Raw genomic sequence first — 16,417 nt, forward strand, 5'->3', positions numbered from 1 at the left:
GCAACACCTGTTAATAAAGCTCCTGGTCCAGATGGTATTTGTGGGAGAACACTTAAACACTGTGCAGTGTTGTGTTTTGCACACTTTTTCAGACATCCCTGGACCAAGCTGTTGTTCCCTGCTTATGGAAAACATCTAACATAATACCTATCCCTAAGCAACAGAAGTTAAACTGGTAACACTTTAGAATAATGGGCCATTGTTAACAAGTAACTATGCAGGAAGTAATAGGTAGTTCTACATTAACACTTAATTTAATACTATTAACTAATATAGAAGCAAGATTAACTAAGCAGTAGGTAAGTGATAATTTTGGACAAAGGTAGTCCCTTATTAGGTATTTGATAATTACTAAAGAAAAAATTGTCATTGAGAACTACTTGTGAACTGTGACCAATTCATAAAGAATAACTAATTAACTATCACAACAGTAAGATTTATAAAATCAACAATTAGGTTATTTGTGCAAACTAATTTATGAACACCACCACCATCACCGTCTGAAATTGTGACTCTTACCAAAATATGACTGGATGTGTTCTCTGTTCATTTCAAACAAACATATAATATCATTTCTTTAATTAGGATGTAATGCCAGCAATGATTTGATGCTCATGATTGGATTATTTCACTATTATGAGCTGCATTTAGTTCAATGTTCAATGTTTTTTTTAGTATTAGTATTAATAGTATTCTGGGGCAGGCTTCTCTTTAGTGTGATAGTAAATAATTATGTTCTTTTACTTCCGTAATGAAGACATTAACTGCATTTATTTTGTAAAGTACAAAAACATTTTTCACAGTACAATGTCTGAATAGCACTAGTGCTTCAGTGCAAGTTTACTGTAAATTACTTGTAAAATCCATCTTAACCCCTCACTAATAACTCAAGTGTTACCTTGTCAGTCTGTATGAACTACTAGTGTGATCTGGCCCATTATTTAAAGTGAAAAACATCTTAACCCCTCACTAATAACTCAAGTGTTACCTTGTCAGTCTGTATGAACTACTAGTGTGATCTGGCCCATTATTTTAAAGTGAAAAACATCTTAACCCCTCAATAATAACTCAAGTGTTACCTTGTCAGTCCCCATGAACTACTAGTGTGATCTGGCCCATTATTTTAAAGTGAAAAACATCTTAACCCCTCACTAATAACTCAAGTGTTACCTTGTCAGTCTGTATGAACTACTAGTGTGATCTGGCCCATTATTTTAAAGTGAAAAACATCTTAACCCTTCACTAATAACTCAAGTGTTACCTTGTCAGTCTGTATGAACTACTAGTGTGATCTGGCCCATTATTTTAAAGTGAAAAACATCTTAACCCCTCAATAATAACTCAAGTGTTACCTTGTCAGTCTGCATGAACTACTAGTGTGATCTGGCCCATTATTTTAAGTGAAAAACATCGTAACCCCTCAATAATAACTCAAGTGTTACCTTGTCAGTCTGCATGAACTACTAGTGTGATCTGGCCCATTATTTTAAAGTGAAAAACATCTTAACCTTTCACTAAAAACTCAAGTGTTACCTTGCTTGTGGCTAGGTATATTTACTGTGCCAAATTTATTTTAAGAGTTTAATTTTACTTTAATTTTAAAATGTCCTCCAAACATAAACCTACCAATTTTATAGCAAATATGCAAATTTATCATTTCATTAATAAGCGATTTAGATAGCCCCCTTAACCTACCCCCAAACCTAAACCATTTTACAGCAAATATGCATTTTTTCATTATATTAATAAGTGATTTAAAATGTAATATATAAAACGTAACGTTAACTGACCAAAATATGCAGGAATATTCTCATTTTGATAACAATATAGCATAAAAAAAATTATAGTCACTAATCACACTCCTACCTCTAAACCTAACGTTAACCATAACTCTCTCTGTACAGTAATAAAGAAAAACATGAAAGATGGAAACGTGCAATCGCAATCATTTATTCATTGCAAAAATGTCAACAGCCGTACCAAAAAGTAATCCAAATGACTATGTGTTTGCAGCCGCAGTCGTCTCTGGCGGAATACAGACAGTAGGTTTCTTTGAGGTACAGAGTAGGATTTAGGTTGCTGATGGCTGAAAATATTATCCTGATCCTCTTCGTGATGGCGCCTGCGCATCGTTCAAACAAATCTCACCAGAAACACGACATGTCGTAATCTGTAGCGAATGCTGGCAAGAGCCAGAGCCAATGAACGTTCGATTTTCCTGCCGTAAAGCCTGTAGTTTCCTGGTGCGTTTGTATTTGAATTGTTAAATGCACTGCAGCGCGGGGTTTATTGCTGTTGCTGCTGGAGTCGCTGCTCGGGATGGAGATGTCACGATCGTCATATAAAGGCTTGAATTTGGGTCTGTTCCTCGCAATCGTATGAATTCTGAAGATCTGGATTACAGCGTACAAATAAAATTGTTTGATTTTATGATTATGATGCGTGTTCGGTGCATTTTATGGTTGTATTGTTAGTCACAGCATGTCGGAGAAAACGCCTTTTGTGTCCCACCACGGCAAACGAAGGTAATATTACATGAATGGTTAAACGATTGCAGAAATGTCATTTATTTTAATGGTTTAAGGTGTAGTCTTGTTTAACATTTTGTAGACCTTAAAATGCTAAAAATACTAAGTATTTGTACGTTTAGATGCTGTAAATACGTCAGTATTGTATGTTTTAGTGTCTGGAAAAACGTAAGTAAATGTACGTTTTGGAGAACCACATTTTATGTAAATACATACGAATTATCATGAGATCACGTTGCATATAGACATGTTGGTGAGGGGTTAAGATGTTTTTCACTTTAAAATAATGGGCCAGATCACACTAGTAGTTCATGCGGACTGACAAGGTAACACTTGAGTTATTATTGAGGGGTTAACATGTTTTTCACTTTAAAATAATGGGCCAGATCACACTAGTAGTTCATGCGGACTGACAAGGTAACAATTGAGTTATTATTGAGGGGTTAACATGTTTTTTACTTTAAAATAATGGGCCAGATCACACTAGTAGTTCATGTGGACTGACAAGGTAACACTTGAGTTATTAGTGAAGGGTTAAGATGTTTTTCACTTTAAAATAATGGGCCAGATCACACTAGTAGTTCATGTGGACTGACAAGGTAACACTTGAGTTATTATTGAGGGGTTAAGATGGATTTTGCAAGTAATTTACAATAAACAGTTTTTATCATATTTTATATGACATACTGTACAGCCATGCATTTCTTTGAAGCACTATACTGATATTCTAACAGACATTGTAATGTGGAAAATGTTGTGTTTGTGCTTAACAAAATAAATGCAGTTAATGTCTTCATTACGGAAGCAAAATAACATATTTACTATCACACTAAAGAGAAGCCTGCCCCAGAATACTAAAAAAAAACAAAAAAAAACAACAACATTGAACTAAATGCAGCTCACAATAGTGAAATAATCCAATCATGAGAATCCAATCATTGATGGCATTACATCCTAATTAAATAAATTATATGTTTGTTTGAAATGAACAGAGAACACATCCATTCATATTTTGGTCAGAGTCACAATTTCAACCAGTACTTCAACCGGTGATGGTGGTGGTTTTCATAAATTAGTTTGCACAAAGAACCTAATTGTTGATTTTATAAATGTTACTGTTGTGATAATTAATTAGTTATTCTTTATGAATTGGTCACAGTTCACAAGTAGTTCTCAATGACAATTTTTTCTTTAGTAATTATCAAATACCTAATAAGGGACTACCTTTGTCCAAAATGAGCAATTACCTACTGCTTAGTTAATCTTTCTTTTCTATTAGTTAATAGTATTAAGTTAAGTGTTAATGTAGAACTACCTATTACTTCCTGCATAGTTACTTGTTAACAACGGCCCATTATTCTAAAGTGTTACCGTTAAACTCTTAATGATTTTCCATTGCACTAACTTCCTTAGCCATGAAAGCGTTAGAGAAGGAGGTGAAGTCACAACTTGTTACAGTTACGGGTCATAAATTAGACTCTCTGCAGTTGCCAAGCTTTTCCTCCTAAATCAGCACTTTGAGTGGAGGTGCATTTGCTAGAATTCAGTTTGTCGATTTTTCCTCTGCGTTCAACACAATGAATTCTACCATTTTAGCCAAAAAACTTAGATGTGAATTCAATGTGAGTCACAGTTTGGTTTTATGGATTTTTAACTTCTTGACATGTAGGTAGGGGTGTAAATATTAATCGATTCGTATCGATGCATCGATTATGCAGCCGCCGATTCAATGCATCGATTCGTCCGCGAGAATATCGATTAATGTGTTTTTTTTTTTGCCGCCTGTTTGTTCACTTGTCTATTTTTAGAATCCGTTCCGACCTTTCTTTTACTGTCTGCTCCGATGTATTAAGCGTACTACCTACTCCTAAGCTGCGGGTGGCACTAACCTCACTGTCTTCTTCTTCACACGCCTTACTTTCGTTTCACAGTCCGTCCGTCTATGATGTAGTTCATGTTCACAGACCTCACGTTGTCTGACTTTCAAGAGCGATGATTTTGAACTGATTTTGTGGATTAGTATTCTATTTGCAGTTCATCTACTGCAGAGGATGTGTGACCATTACCTCTTAATAAGATGCAAATTGTATTTTCAAAATGTAACCAATTTTGTATGAAAGAAACTTTTTTAAAACGATGAATAGGCTAATTGGCAATAGTAGACATGCACTAAGTTTTTTTTTATTATTACAATTTATCTGCTTGCACTTTGTAGATGCAGTAACTTATATTTGCTGTTCTATTTGCAGTGCATTGAGCACAACTGCTTTAGTGGAACATACACATTATGTGAATAGAATACTGCTTCTGTATTCTCAATAAAAGGCAAATTATTTACCATTTTTGTTGATTTATTTGGAACTTAATAGATATCATGTAAAAATATCTAATATTGAATCGGATCGGATCGAATCGCATCGTATCACAGGGAATTCTGAAGTATCGAAAATAATCGAATCGTTGGCTTAAGAAATCGGTATCGTATCGAATCGTCTTGAAGGCTCCGATTTACACCCCTACATGTAGGCAGCAGGGAGTCATGCTGAATGGAGTGTTGTCAGATACAGTCCACTCGTTACATCAGCTGGATCTCCTCAGGGATGTGTACGGTCATCAATTTTCTTTACACTATACACAAATGAATGTTGCAGCACTCAGGACAAATGTCATGTAGTTAAATATGCAGATGACACAGTCTTTCTATCTTTGTTAACGAGTGCAGACTGTGATGACAGTAATGACCAGAATGAGTTTTTTGAGTGGTGCAAAGAAGCTGAACTACAATTGAATATCACTTAGAAAAAAAAAATCATCAGAGTGTAAGGATCCACTTGCCTGCCCAAAGGCGGAGTCCAGCGACCTGGTTGAAGGTTTAATGCATGTTCGGTCTTTTCACAGCGCTTCTGCAAAGTTCACTTGATTTAGTTTTAATTTTAATCTAACTCCTTATTAATCTGACTCCAATTTTAAGTGATCATTAAATTTAGACTGCATTTCTAATCAGAAGTGATCACAAATGTAGATTACGAATTAATTTAAACATTTGATCATTCTAGACCATATTTTAATTATCCATTCATCAGGGACCTAATGTCGCTTTTATGTCTCACATTGGCCTTTATGTGGATCATACAACACAAACTCACCAGGCTAATTATTAATCAGAGGTTGTAGAGGAATACCCTCTTTGCTAGTCGCCTACTGCTTGCTTTTCACAAAAAACATACACAACTTGTTAACTTCAGTGATAGGCAGAAATCAGGAGGTCTCAGAGGAAGAGCCTACTGCTCCATCCATTCCTGAGCCTTCAGTTTGTCATAAAAAAAAAGTGTATCATGCCAATGGCACAATTAAAAAATGAGAATCCAATTCAGTTTCAATTTAGATAAATATATAACATCATTCACTCAAAGAATCATAAGAGTGGCAGATGCATACCTGACTATCAGAGAGACACACAGTGGCAAATGAGACACTTGGATACTTAGTTCCATTGACTCATAGCTTACAGTACGTGGGGTATCTGAGTACAGAATCCCCATTCATTCCCCAATTCATTCAAAAACGCATCATTATATACTATAACTCAAATATACTATAACTCAGCCAATACACAACAGAGACATGAGCAATATGTCTACAGAAAGCTTGATATGATATACGAAACTTGATATACGAGCTATTCCGCGTTCATATTATAATTAAATTAGCCATGTGCGCAAAGCGTGGGAGGTAAACGCCTACTTCACTGTAACAAAGCAGCGAGTTTCCTTCAAGTTCATCTGGCTACTTTTTGATTGTGTAAGGGGCCGTTCACATGTCGCGCCTAAAAACGCGTGGAAAACGCTAGGCGCGCCGCTTTCTTCCTTGTCAACAAAGCGCCCGGGCGCTTGCGCCCCGGAAGCGTCTGCCGTTTCTAAGCAACCATCAGCTGCGCTCTAGCTCCAAGCTGCGGTGCGCTTGCTGCATTCTGAAAAGTTGAGATGTTTTTATCTCGATGCGGCGCAGACGCGCCTGGAAAAAACGAACGCGTCGCGACCGCGTGCGCGTCGCGACCGCGTCGCTTCCAATATGCGCGCGCAAGCCGCGCGTCTCCATTTGAAATAACGAACTTGCGCGCGCAAAAGACGCTTCATGTGAACGGCCCCTAAGAAGACACGCTGTGAGGATTAAGTCTGATTTTTACCTCATTCGAAGAAAAACGCAATGAGACGTAAATCCATAAGGAGAAGACATTTACATGAGTAAGTCTTTCTTTCACTGTTATTGTGTTACTGTGACAAAACTTGCACATCATTTACTAGTTAGACAAAGTTATTAAACTCAGGGATCGCTACTAGGACCACGTTACACAGATTCAGAGAAAGGGACTACAGTACGCACTCTAGGCTCTGACTAAGTAAATGAGACTGGAACTCTAGAATAGGCAGGCACAGACTGGCGGTGGGCAGGCAAGGGCATGACATGAGGAGTGAGCAAGTCTCTATAAGGTCTTGAAGAGTAGGAGGCAGAGGGAACTTACCATCATCAGAAACACTAGGCTCTGGAGGGCGCGCACAAGTGGAAGGGAGAACCAAGGATGCGTCTGAGACCCGAGGACTACAGGCTGATAGGAAGCAGCTGCGTCAGACAACTCAACGCCACATAACTGTCTAGCTAAGGCTACTTCAGGCTCCGGCCGAGGCAGTGGAGTAAGATCTGGGAATGGATCACCATTGACTACAGGAATGGATACACAGGGCTTTACTGGAGTACTGGACAGCCGCACAGCTGAAGCTTACACTAGGGAAGAGGTTGACCTATGGGTTGGCAAAGGTCTGCTTAAAGGGACCGTGCTGCTTGAACTAACTCTTGAACTTCTGCGTGAACTGCCCTCATCTCTCTCACGTCAGCTTCGAAGGCTGCATGCTCATGGCGCAGGTGCTGTAGCTCACTGAGATTGGCAGAGGAAATTGAATCAGCTGCTGAATGTAGGGAAGGGACATGTGGAGGGCACACAGCAGGATGGAGAGGCTGATAACTGGATGACAGGATCTGCAAACCCATCAGGACAAACACTGTTACCACCAGAGATGGGAGCACCTGGCTGAAAGGATAAGGACCAGGGGTGCATTCCCCGTACATCGATGTAACTCGCTGGTTAACCTCCATAGTATGATGCATTGTTGTGGAAACAAACTGGCTAGTCACGGCTGTTTCCCGAACATGTTCGCATCTCCGTCGTTTGAACCACATTAGTTCAACAATGTAGGGCCATTGTTATTGATATCACTGAGTAATAACTTCAGCTATTTAACTGATTAGAGATCTCAAATATGCAGCTATATTGAACATGGCACATAAAGACTAATTTACTTTTTTTTCATTACGCTTTATTTGATGTTTGGTTCATCACAGGTTATCTCTTACGTCATACTCCGGGATTCACTCAGGCATTTGTGCACATGCGCACTAATCATAGATGGTGCTCATAGAGGATACATAGATTAAAATGCATTAATATTTAGATTAAATAGAGGATATATATTATACTGTATGTTAGCCTGCAAATTGTGCCCAAAAACAAAATTTATAAAGCCCTTGTGTCTTACTAACAAGAAACGATGCTTCTAACCACAGGTTGAGAGCTGTAGTTCCAACCACATACGTTTGCGACACTGTTTGCGAATGTTCGTTTGAACTATGGCGTCGGAAAACACCCAATCGTTCTTCAAAGAAGAGAAGACAGTTGATTTGGCTTTAAATGTTGTATTGATAAGAGATTGTCAATTGCAGCCAGTAGAAGTGTTAGTCTGGAGCACAAGAGATACAAGCAGCAATAATAAATAACTAGCATTAATTATGCATACACAATTATAAACACCTGTGGGTATAGAAAGGCAGCTCAAGCTTACTAAATCCTGATTAATAACATTTCTAATAGAATATACAAGTAAAGCATCACATTCAACATATGAAGCCATAAGTGATCGTCTGACATGATAAACTTATATCACATATATGGGCATAATCACTGCACATCAGAATGCGATCGCGTTTGCATAAAAACCTCTAAATATCAAGTATTATCGAAAAGCCAAAACCTGTGATATACAGCTCAATAAAGATTAAATAATTACATCTTAAGCAGCATTTAAGATCATTACATCTTAAGCAGTCAATAACATTTACATTTATTCACTTAGCAGAGACTTTTATCCAAAGCGACTTACAATTGGGAATACAACAAGTGATTCATCCTAAAGAGGCAGATCAACATTAGGAAGTGCTCAAAAATACCATATATCAGGCGTTATTAGATGAGTACAGGCTAGAAAGGGAAGATCAAGATTTTTTTTTTTTTATATATTATTATTGAGTGCTTTTTAGCAGCAACTAAATGTAACAATCACCTATTGAACAAAGTATTTGAGTAGAAACTTACCCGCTGTCGTTTCTGTCCTCACCTGAGGTACTGAAGTCACTTATCCCATTAAGATAGACTAACAGAAACAACGGCCACAGACATGTCTATACATGTGCAGGTGATGCAGTTAAGTTAACAGGTATGAATGTCCTTTAAAGAGATCGACCAAACAGATCATTTCAGCAGTCAACAACAGTTTAACTAACGAGGTTGCTCTAACCGGAAAGTGACAAACGATGTCAGAATAAAAGCCCTCTCTTAAAGGGGCCTTTACAACACTAATCATACATGTTATACAGTTTGTTCTTGCTGCTTTTGTGTAATAGAAACCTTTTTTTTTTTTTTTTTTAGATATTTATATTTTGTGGGAGTCCCACAAATCTTTTCCTGCATCCTGCACCCTCACTCACCCATCAAGTTGTGTATAGTATTATGTAAAGTGCTTGTATAGTCCTGTCTTGGGTTACGTGTTTAGTTAATTATTCATAGTTAATGTATAGTTAGATTACAGCTTCAGTAAGCTATATATAGGTTTAACATTTTCTCTTCTAGTGTTGTATGTTTACACTTCACAAAATTGTTTCATACTACTGAAAAGAAAACATCGAAAATACAATATGAATTATTTATTTGATTGCACTTTACCTTTTTGTGTCTAAAGATTTTAATTACCTAATTTAATAAAAAAAAACATTTAAGGCTGTTTTTCTCAAAATGATTTTTATTTCCACTTCAGCTGCATTTACAGACACGAAACCTAACAGTTTTATTTCTTTCTATATTCTGAGGATTTTTACTGTGAGGTTTGTTGATGCATCATTTACCAATATTTATAAATTGCACTTTATTTGCATCCGTTTAATTTCATTTACTGTACAGTACATAATCATTAAAGGTATTTTTTTTTTTGTCTAAATTAGTTTGGTTTCCCAATTCAGCAGGACTTAGACACCAAACTTATCGGTTTTATTCCTCCTATATTCTGAAGGTTTTTACTGTGAGGTTTGTTGATATATCATTTGCCTATATTTATAAATTGCACTTTATTTGCATCTGTTTAATATGAATTATAGTACATATTGTTTTTTTGTATTTGTTGTTGTTGTTGTTGTTGATTTGTTTAATTGTTTAGATTTGGTTTCTTATTCCCAATGTCTTGACCTTCACTGCCTGCTTTGACTAGTCCCTCATCTGTCATTCAAAACTGAAGTTCAAGGGATAATGCAAATTTTTGTTTTTGTAATGTAATCCCAGTCACATCAGAGCAGGGATGCTTAGATGATGCAGTTCTGATGCATCAGTTTTAAATTGTTCAGCACTACAGATATGTCTAAATTACTGCCATTTCATCATATATTTAGCACTTATCGAAACAGACTTAAATTTTTTGCACACAGATGCATTCATTCGGTTTGCTTCCAGTACATCACTATTGCCTACATTTCTTTATGTTACATATGTGACCCTGGACCACAAAACCAGCCATAAGGTTCAGTGTTTTAATTTAGTTTTATACACCATCTGAAAGCTGAATAAAGTGTTCCATGGTTTGTTAGGACAATATTTGGCAGAGATGCAACTATTTGAAAATTTAAAATCTGAGGGTGCAATAAAATCAAAATACTGAGAAAATCGCCTTTAAAGTTGTCCAGATGAAGTTCTTAGCAATGCATATTACTAAAGAAAAATTTAGTTTTAATATATATAATTTAGCCAAATATCTTAATGGAACATGACATTTACTTAATATCCTAATGATTTTTGACACAAAAGAAAAATTGACCCATACCTAATGTATTTTTGGCTATTGCTACAAATATACCCATGTGACTTACGACTGGTTTTGTGGTCCAGGGTCACATATTTAAACAAGCATGGTAAAGAAACAAAAAAAAGAAAAGTGTGGCATTGCAGTACATTATGCAACGCTTGCAAAAGACAGACAGGCCTATAGATGTGTGGTTTAAGTGGATATGGAAATCTCTGCTAAACGTCTTTGAATGTTATTTTCAATGTAAAACATGTCACTGCGTCACTATCAAGCACATAAACAAAGTAACACAAACTCATGAAACCCTTCTCAACCTGAAAAAACAATTGGAGTGTTTGTGCATCCCTGATTATCTGTTGGCGTGTCGACATGAAGATGGATTTGATTTTTGCGCTGCTATTAGGTGAGTCGCACTGGTTTTGCAAAAGATCAGTTTAACCACTAAAAATGGCTAAAGACATTAGATTTGCATTATCGTATTGTTTTAAATTATAATTAATGGTTATGCATTAAACATTCAGAACTACAGCTGTATTTTATTGCCACAAGAAGAACAATGGAACACATATTTAGCGTCGATGTTTGCATGGCTTAAAGAGAAGGTAACACAACCAGGGTTAGGCATCATCTCTGATGTTTTCACGTCACAAAATTGTGTTGTTTCAGACTACTGGAGAGAAAACATACAAAATACAATATTAAGTATTTATTTCATTGCACTTTACCTTTTAATCACTTTTTTATTAAAAAAAAAAGGCAGTTCAAGGCAGTTTTTCTCAAAATGATTTTTATATCCACTTCAGCTGTGCTTACATACACCAAACCTAACAGTTTTATTCTCTCTCTCTCTCTATATTCTGAAGGTTTTTACTGTGGGGTTTGTTGATATATCATTTGCCTGATTTTATTATTGGACTTTATTTGCATCTGACTAATTTCAATTACAGTACATATTGTTAAAGGTAGTTTTGTCAAAATGAGTTTGTTCCCACTTCAGCAGGACTTCGACACCAAACTTATCGGTTTTATTCCTCTCTATATTCTGAAGGTTTTTACTGTGAGGTTTGTTGATATATCATTTGCCTATATTTATAAATTGCACTTTATTTGCATCTGTTTAATATCAATTACAAATAACAATAAACAAAACAACAATTTTAATTTAATGTGAAACATTTTTACACACAGATGCATTCATTTAGTTTGCTTCCAGTACATCACAATTACCTACATTTCCTTGTTAAATATGTGACCCTGGACCACAAAACCAGCCATAAGGGTCCATCATCTGAAAGCTGAATTTAAAAAAAAAAAAAAAGCTTTTTTTAAGGTCTTTTTTTTTTTATCAAAATGAGTTTGTTTCCCTACTTCAGCAGCACTTACACACACCAAACTTAGCGGTTTTATTCCTCTCTATATTCTGAAGGTTTTTACTGTGAGGTTTGTTGATATATCATTTGGCTGATTTTATTATCACATTTTATTTGCATCTCTTGATTTCCATATCGTTAAATATCCTTTTTGTTCAAATGAGTTTATTTCCACACTTCAGTGGCACTTACACACACTAACCTTAGCAGTTTTATTCTTCTTTATGTTCCTAAGATTTTTGTAGAAGTGTTTGTTCATATGTCAATGGCTGGTATTATTACTGGGCTTGATCTATTTGCATTTGTAGATTTCAATTACTGTACATATCATTTAAGGTGGTTTTCTCAAAATTTAGCAGCACTTACACCAAACGAAGCAGTTTTATTCTTATTTATATTTCAAAGATTTTTACTGTGGGGTTTGCTCATGATTCACCTGATGAGATACAACATTTTATAGCTAAAAATATGATATATTTGACTGTTTACTGAATTATGGAGTGATAAAAAGAACTCTAACAGTCAACCAAAAGGAACTATACACATTTTATTAGCAAATGCCTCAATTGTATTTTTAAAAATAACATTTTAGAAAAAGGTGTAATAAAAAATATACTATATTTGCAATTCTTCATGTAATCAATCAACTGGGCAAGTACGTTGATGTCTCTATTACATTTACATGTTACATTTTACTCTATTTATCTGTGGAGTCTTTCCTTAGAATATAGCATTGCTTTAATCTTATTTGACACTTTTAAATTTAAATGTATTTCTTAGCCATTTAAATGTGTTCATGTCTCTCTCCGCAGCTCTGAGCTCCTGTGTGAACACTTACGTGTTTTACTATATTCCTGACCACATGAACTGGATGGAGGCTCAGACGTACTGCAGACAGCATTACACTGATCTCGCCGCCGCTGAAGACCAAATGGTTTATGATGAGCTGTTAAAAATTGTACCCCAAGGTTTTCCAGATATCACTTGGATTGGTCTCTATCGGACGGATGCAACTGCTCCCTGGGTTTGGTCCGATCGGCGCAAATCAGCGTTAAGTTTGTGGGGTCCTGAACAGCCAAACAATCAAGGTGGCTTACAGTTTTGTGTGGCAGCATATTCCAGTGGACTGTGGAACGATTTAGAATGTTCAATGAAATTGGGTTTTGTCTGCTACACGGGTATGTTATTACACTTTACATTTAAAAGCATTACCTAACCAAATGACCAACTCATATGCCAAATAAATATGTAGGCTAATATCTATCAAACAACTCAAAGGGATGGTTGACCTTAAAAATGAAACCTCTATGACTTTTTCTCTCTTTCTCTCTCCTGGGGAACACAGAATATATGTGGAAGAATGTCAGTAACCAAATAATGGTTTTAATAAAAAATAAAAAGTTTTCATTGAAATAAAAAAAGAATAAAATGGACAAAGTCAAAGGGAAACAAAACATTTTGCTTACCAACATATTCCAAAGTATCTTTCATTTTCTGAAGAAAAAAAGTTTGAAACAACATGAGCGTACTAAAACAAGAGTTTTGATTTTTGAATGACCAAAGCCTTTAACAAATCAAAATTGTACTGACAAATGCTTTTCATGAATGTAATAATAAAATAGAAAAATACCAAATTTCACCCAGACCATTATAATTGAAGGAGATTAGGAAAGTTGATTTTACCCAAAGTTCAAAATGGAAAATGTTTTATACTTTACAGGGAACTCAACAGCGATCTATTAAGATATTTGCTTAAATTTGCTTATTAAATCACCAGGTGATGTCAGGATGTGTGTGTACGCCTGAGCAGTAGGTGGAATTAATAGAAAAAATATTAATAAGGGCTTCAAAATAACACAAACATCACAAAAACAAGTTTAAGGCCTTGTAATTTAGATTTTTGCACAGTATTGCAGGTTGCTTTGTTTATTTTTTCTCTACAATGCTTTAAAAAGATGGTTGGCCATTTAGATTGACCAGTTGTTTTCAACTGAAACATACCTTAACTAATGGAGGGAAAAATGTCTGTCTTCACTGACAGCTACTGCTCTCAAATGCACAAAAAGATACTTACAATGCAACTTTGCTATAATGATTTGCTGATTACAGTTGTTTTCCATTACTCATTCCTTTACTCTGAGCACTTCTTCATACTGTATGTGTCTCACACAGTGAAGATAAGAACTATAGTGAGGCTGGAGGTCAAATCAAGTCAACAAGTGAATGATCCCGCGGTAAAGACAGAGATTCTGCAGCAGGTGAATTCATTTAAGAACACGTAGAGTATACTGACAGCATATTGATAGTGGAGAAACTTACTGATAGTATGAAGTCATAATAGGCTGTTTGTGTTCTTCAGATAGGGAAGATACTGAAGGAGAAGGGGCTGAGAGAAGATGCAACGCTTTCTTGGAAAACCCAACCAGATGGAAATGTCTTCCAGAAAAAGACTCCAAAGAAGAGTGACGTCACTCAACACACTTGCCCTTAACAATTATTTTCGGTAGTCTTATTTCCCCACCCCCAATCCCCATGCCCATTTTTTTTTTCCTTTACACTATAATAACTAATCATTTAATTACAATACTGCAATATAATACTAGGGGAGAACGGGGTAATGTGAGACATCGGGTAATGTGAGACACCCCCCGTATCTAGGCAACGGACACATTTGTGGATATGTGAAAATTATGTTTTTTAAGCCCCTCCCATTTCCCCTTGACCATGAAGGAGAGGACCTCATGGTGCTGTGATAAACATGTTTTTTTTTTCACAAAAATATTTTTTTTTGCATGAAAAAGTAATTTTTCTTGCTGTCAACTTAATGAACTGTTGTGTCAAAGCAAATTGATTCAGGTAGAAAAACCTATAGCGTACATGTTGATGATCTACCAACATATAAAACCATGTGACTAGATTAGTATTTTCAGTTATGTTTTCACGCAGGAGCAGGGGGAAAAAGCACTAACTTTAAAATATTTGACTGAATTCGTGTTTCACCTGATGACAATTTAATAATGTAAGTTACGCTTTCGTTTCCAGTTGGGGCTTTTTCTGTCCAACTATATTAGATTTGTTATTGTTTTCATTTATTTGCCTGAATTTGTAATAAATTGAATATTTGCATTTATATAAAATGACATTAATTCGACATAAACTGGCTAATGCTATATAAGATTATTTTCTGCAATGTATCTTGGAAAACCTCTAGTACATTTAAGTCCTATACTTATATATTTAAGTACGTTTTTACCTGCCTTGCTTAGTATGCCACTGTCTTTTGTAGTAGCGACTGATGAGGATTGAGGCACTGGAGGTTAATAACGTTCACATAAGTTCCCAGAGTAAAAAGTAATATTAACCCTTCTTTCCCTCGATCAGTCCACAAGACAGGAGGAATGCCCTTACTCCATATTGACAATGGAAGTTTCGGTTTATTTTTACAGTGTTTGGTAGGCACAAAGAAAACAGAGAATAAAGAACCACAAATAAACTTTTCACTTGTGAATTGACAAATGGCAATGTAAAAAATAATAATAATAAAAATTCTTAACTCACACTTGTGTTCAGAGTCTCTTAATCAGAACCGGTTCAGATGATATTCAGTTGCCAACCATTTGTAGTAAATTGTTACATTTCCCTTCACCAACGTTTTATATGAAAATCAACATACCTGAATAAGGGTCATAACACAACATTATTCTTTTACCTCAAGGCAGAACTGAGCTGGTGTTGGAGCGTCCATATATAGCAGGGTAATCAGTTCAACCAATGGAAACTTATTAATATCAAGTATTTTCTTTTCTTAAAAAAAACAAGAAAGAACAGTTTAGAGAAAATCAGCAAAACTCACTGTCCATGCAACTGCTTCCGGTAAACAGGAAAATCTTTCAACACAAAAACAGGTTCGTTCTAAAGCAAGCTCTATTCCCAGTTCAGAAAGTCCATTCGGTGTCCATCAAAAAGCAGTACTGTCAAAAGAGCATCAAAAACTATGCAATGACGTTGGCGTCCACACAGCGGCAGTAACGCTCCAAAAAACGGCCTTTGACGAATTTTCTCGAAACAAAAGCAGATCATTTGTAGTTAATTTTTACAATTCACATCACCAACGTTTTAAATAAAAATCAACATGTCTGATTAAGAGTCATAAACCAGTATTATACTTTTACCTCATGGCAGAACTGGGCTAGGTTGGTGTTGGAGCGACCATGTGCCAGGGTAATCAGTTCAACCAATGGAAACTTATTAATATCAAGTCTTTCCTTTTCTTAAAAAAAAAAAGAAAAAGAAAAGAAAAGAAAAGAAAAGAAAAGAAAAGAAAAGAAAAGAAAAGAAAGAA

The 16,417-nt window shown here is 35.7% G+C and overlaps 1 protein-coding gene across 3 annotated transcripts in view; it reads right to left on the minus strand.

The window, feature by feature from the left end:
• The window catches only part of LOC141331460 (fucolectin-5-like), a 71,349-nt gene extending 62,208 nt beyond the window's left edge, over window positions 1-9,141 (minus strand). For all 3 annotated transcript variants that reach the window (XM_073836510.1, XM_073836509.1, XM_073836508.1), the window contains exon 1: window positions 8,953-9,141. The gene's annotated coding sequence lies outside the window, so the exon portion shown is untranslated. The remainder of the gene's footprint in view (window positions 1-8,952) is intronic.
• Window positions 9,142-16,417: the final 7,276 nt, after the last annotated feature.

This window comes from Garra rufa, chromosome 3 (assembly GCF_049309525.1).
Source record: "Garra rufa chromosome 3, GarRuf1.0, whole genome shotgun sequence".
NCBI lineage: Eukaryota > Metazoa > Chordata > Actinopteri > Cypriniformes > Cyprinidae > Garra > Garra rufa.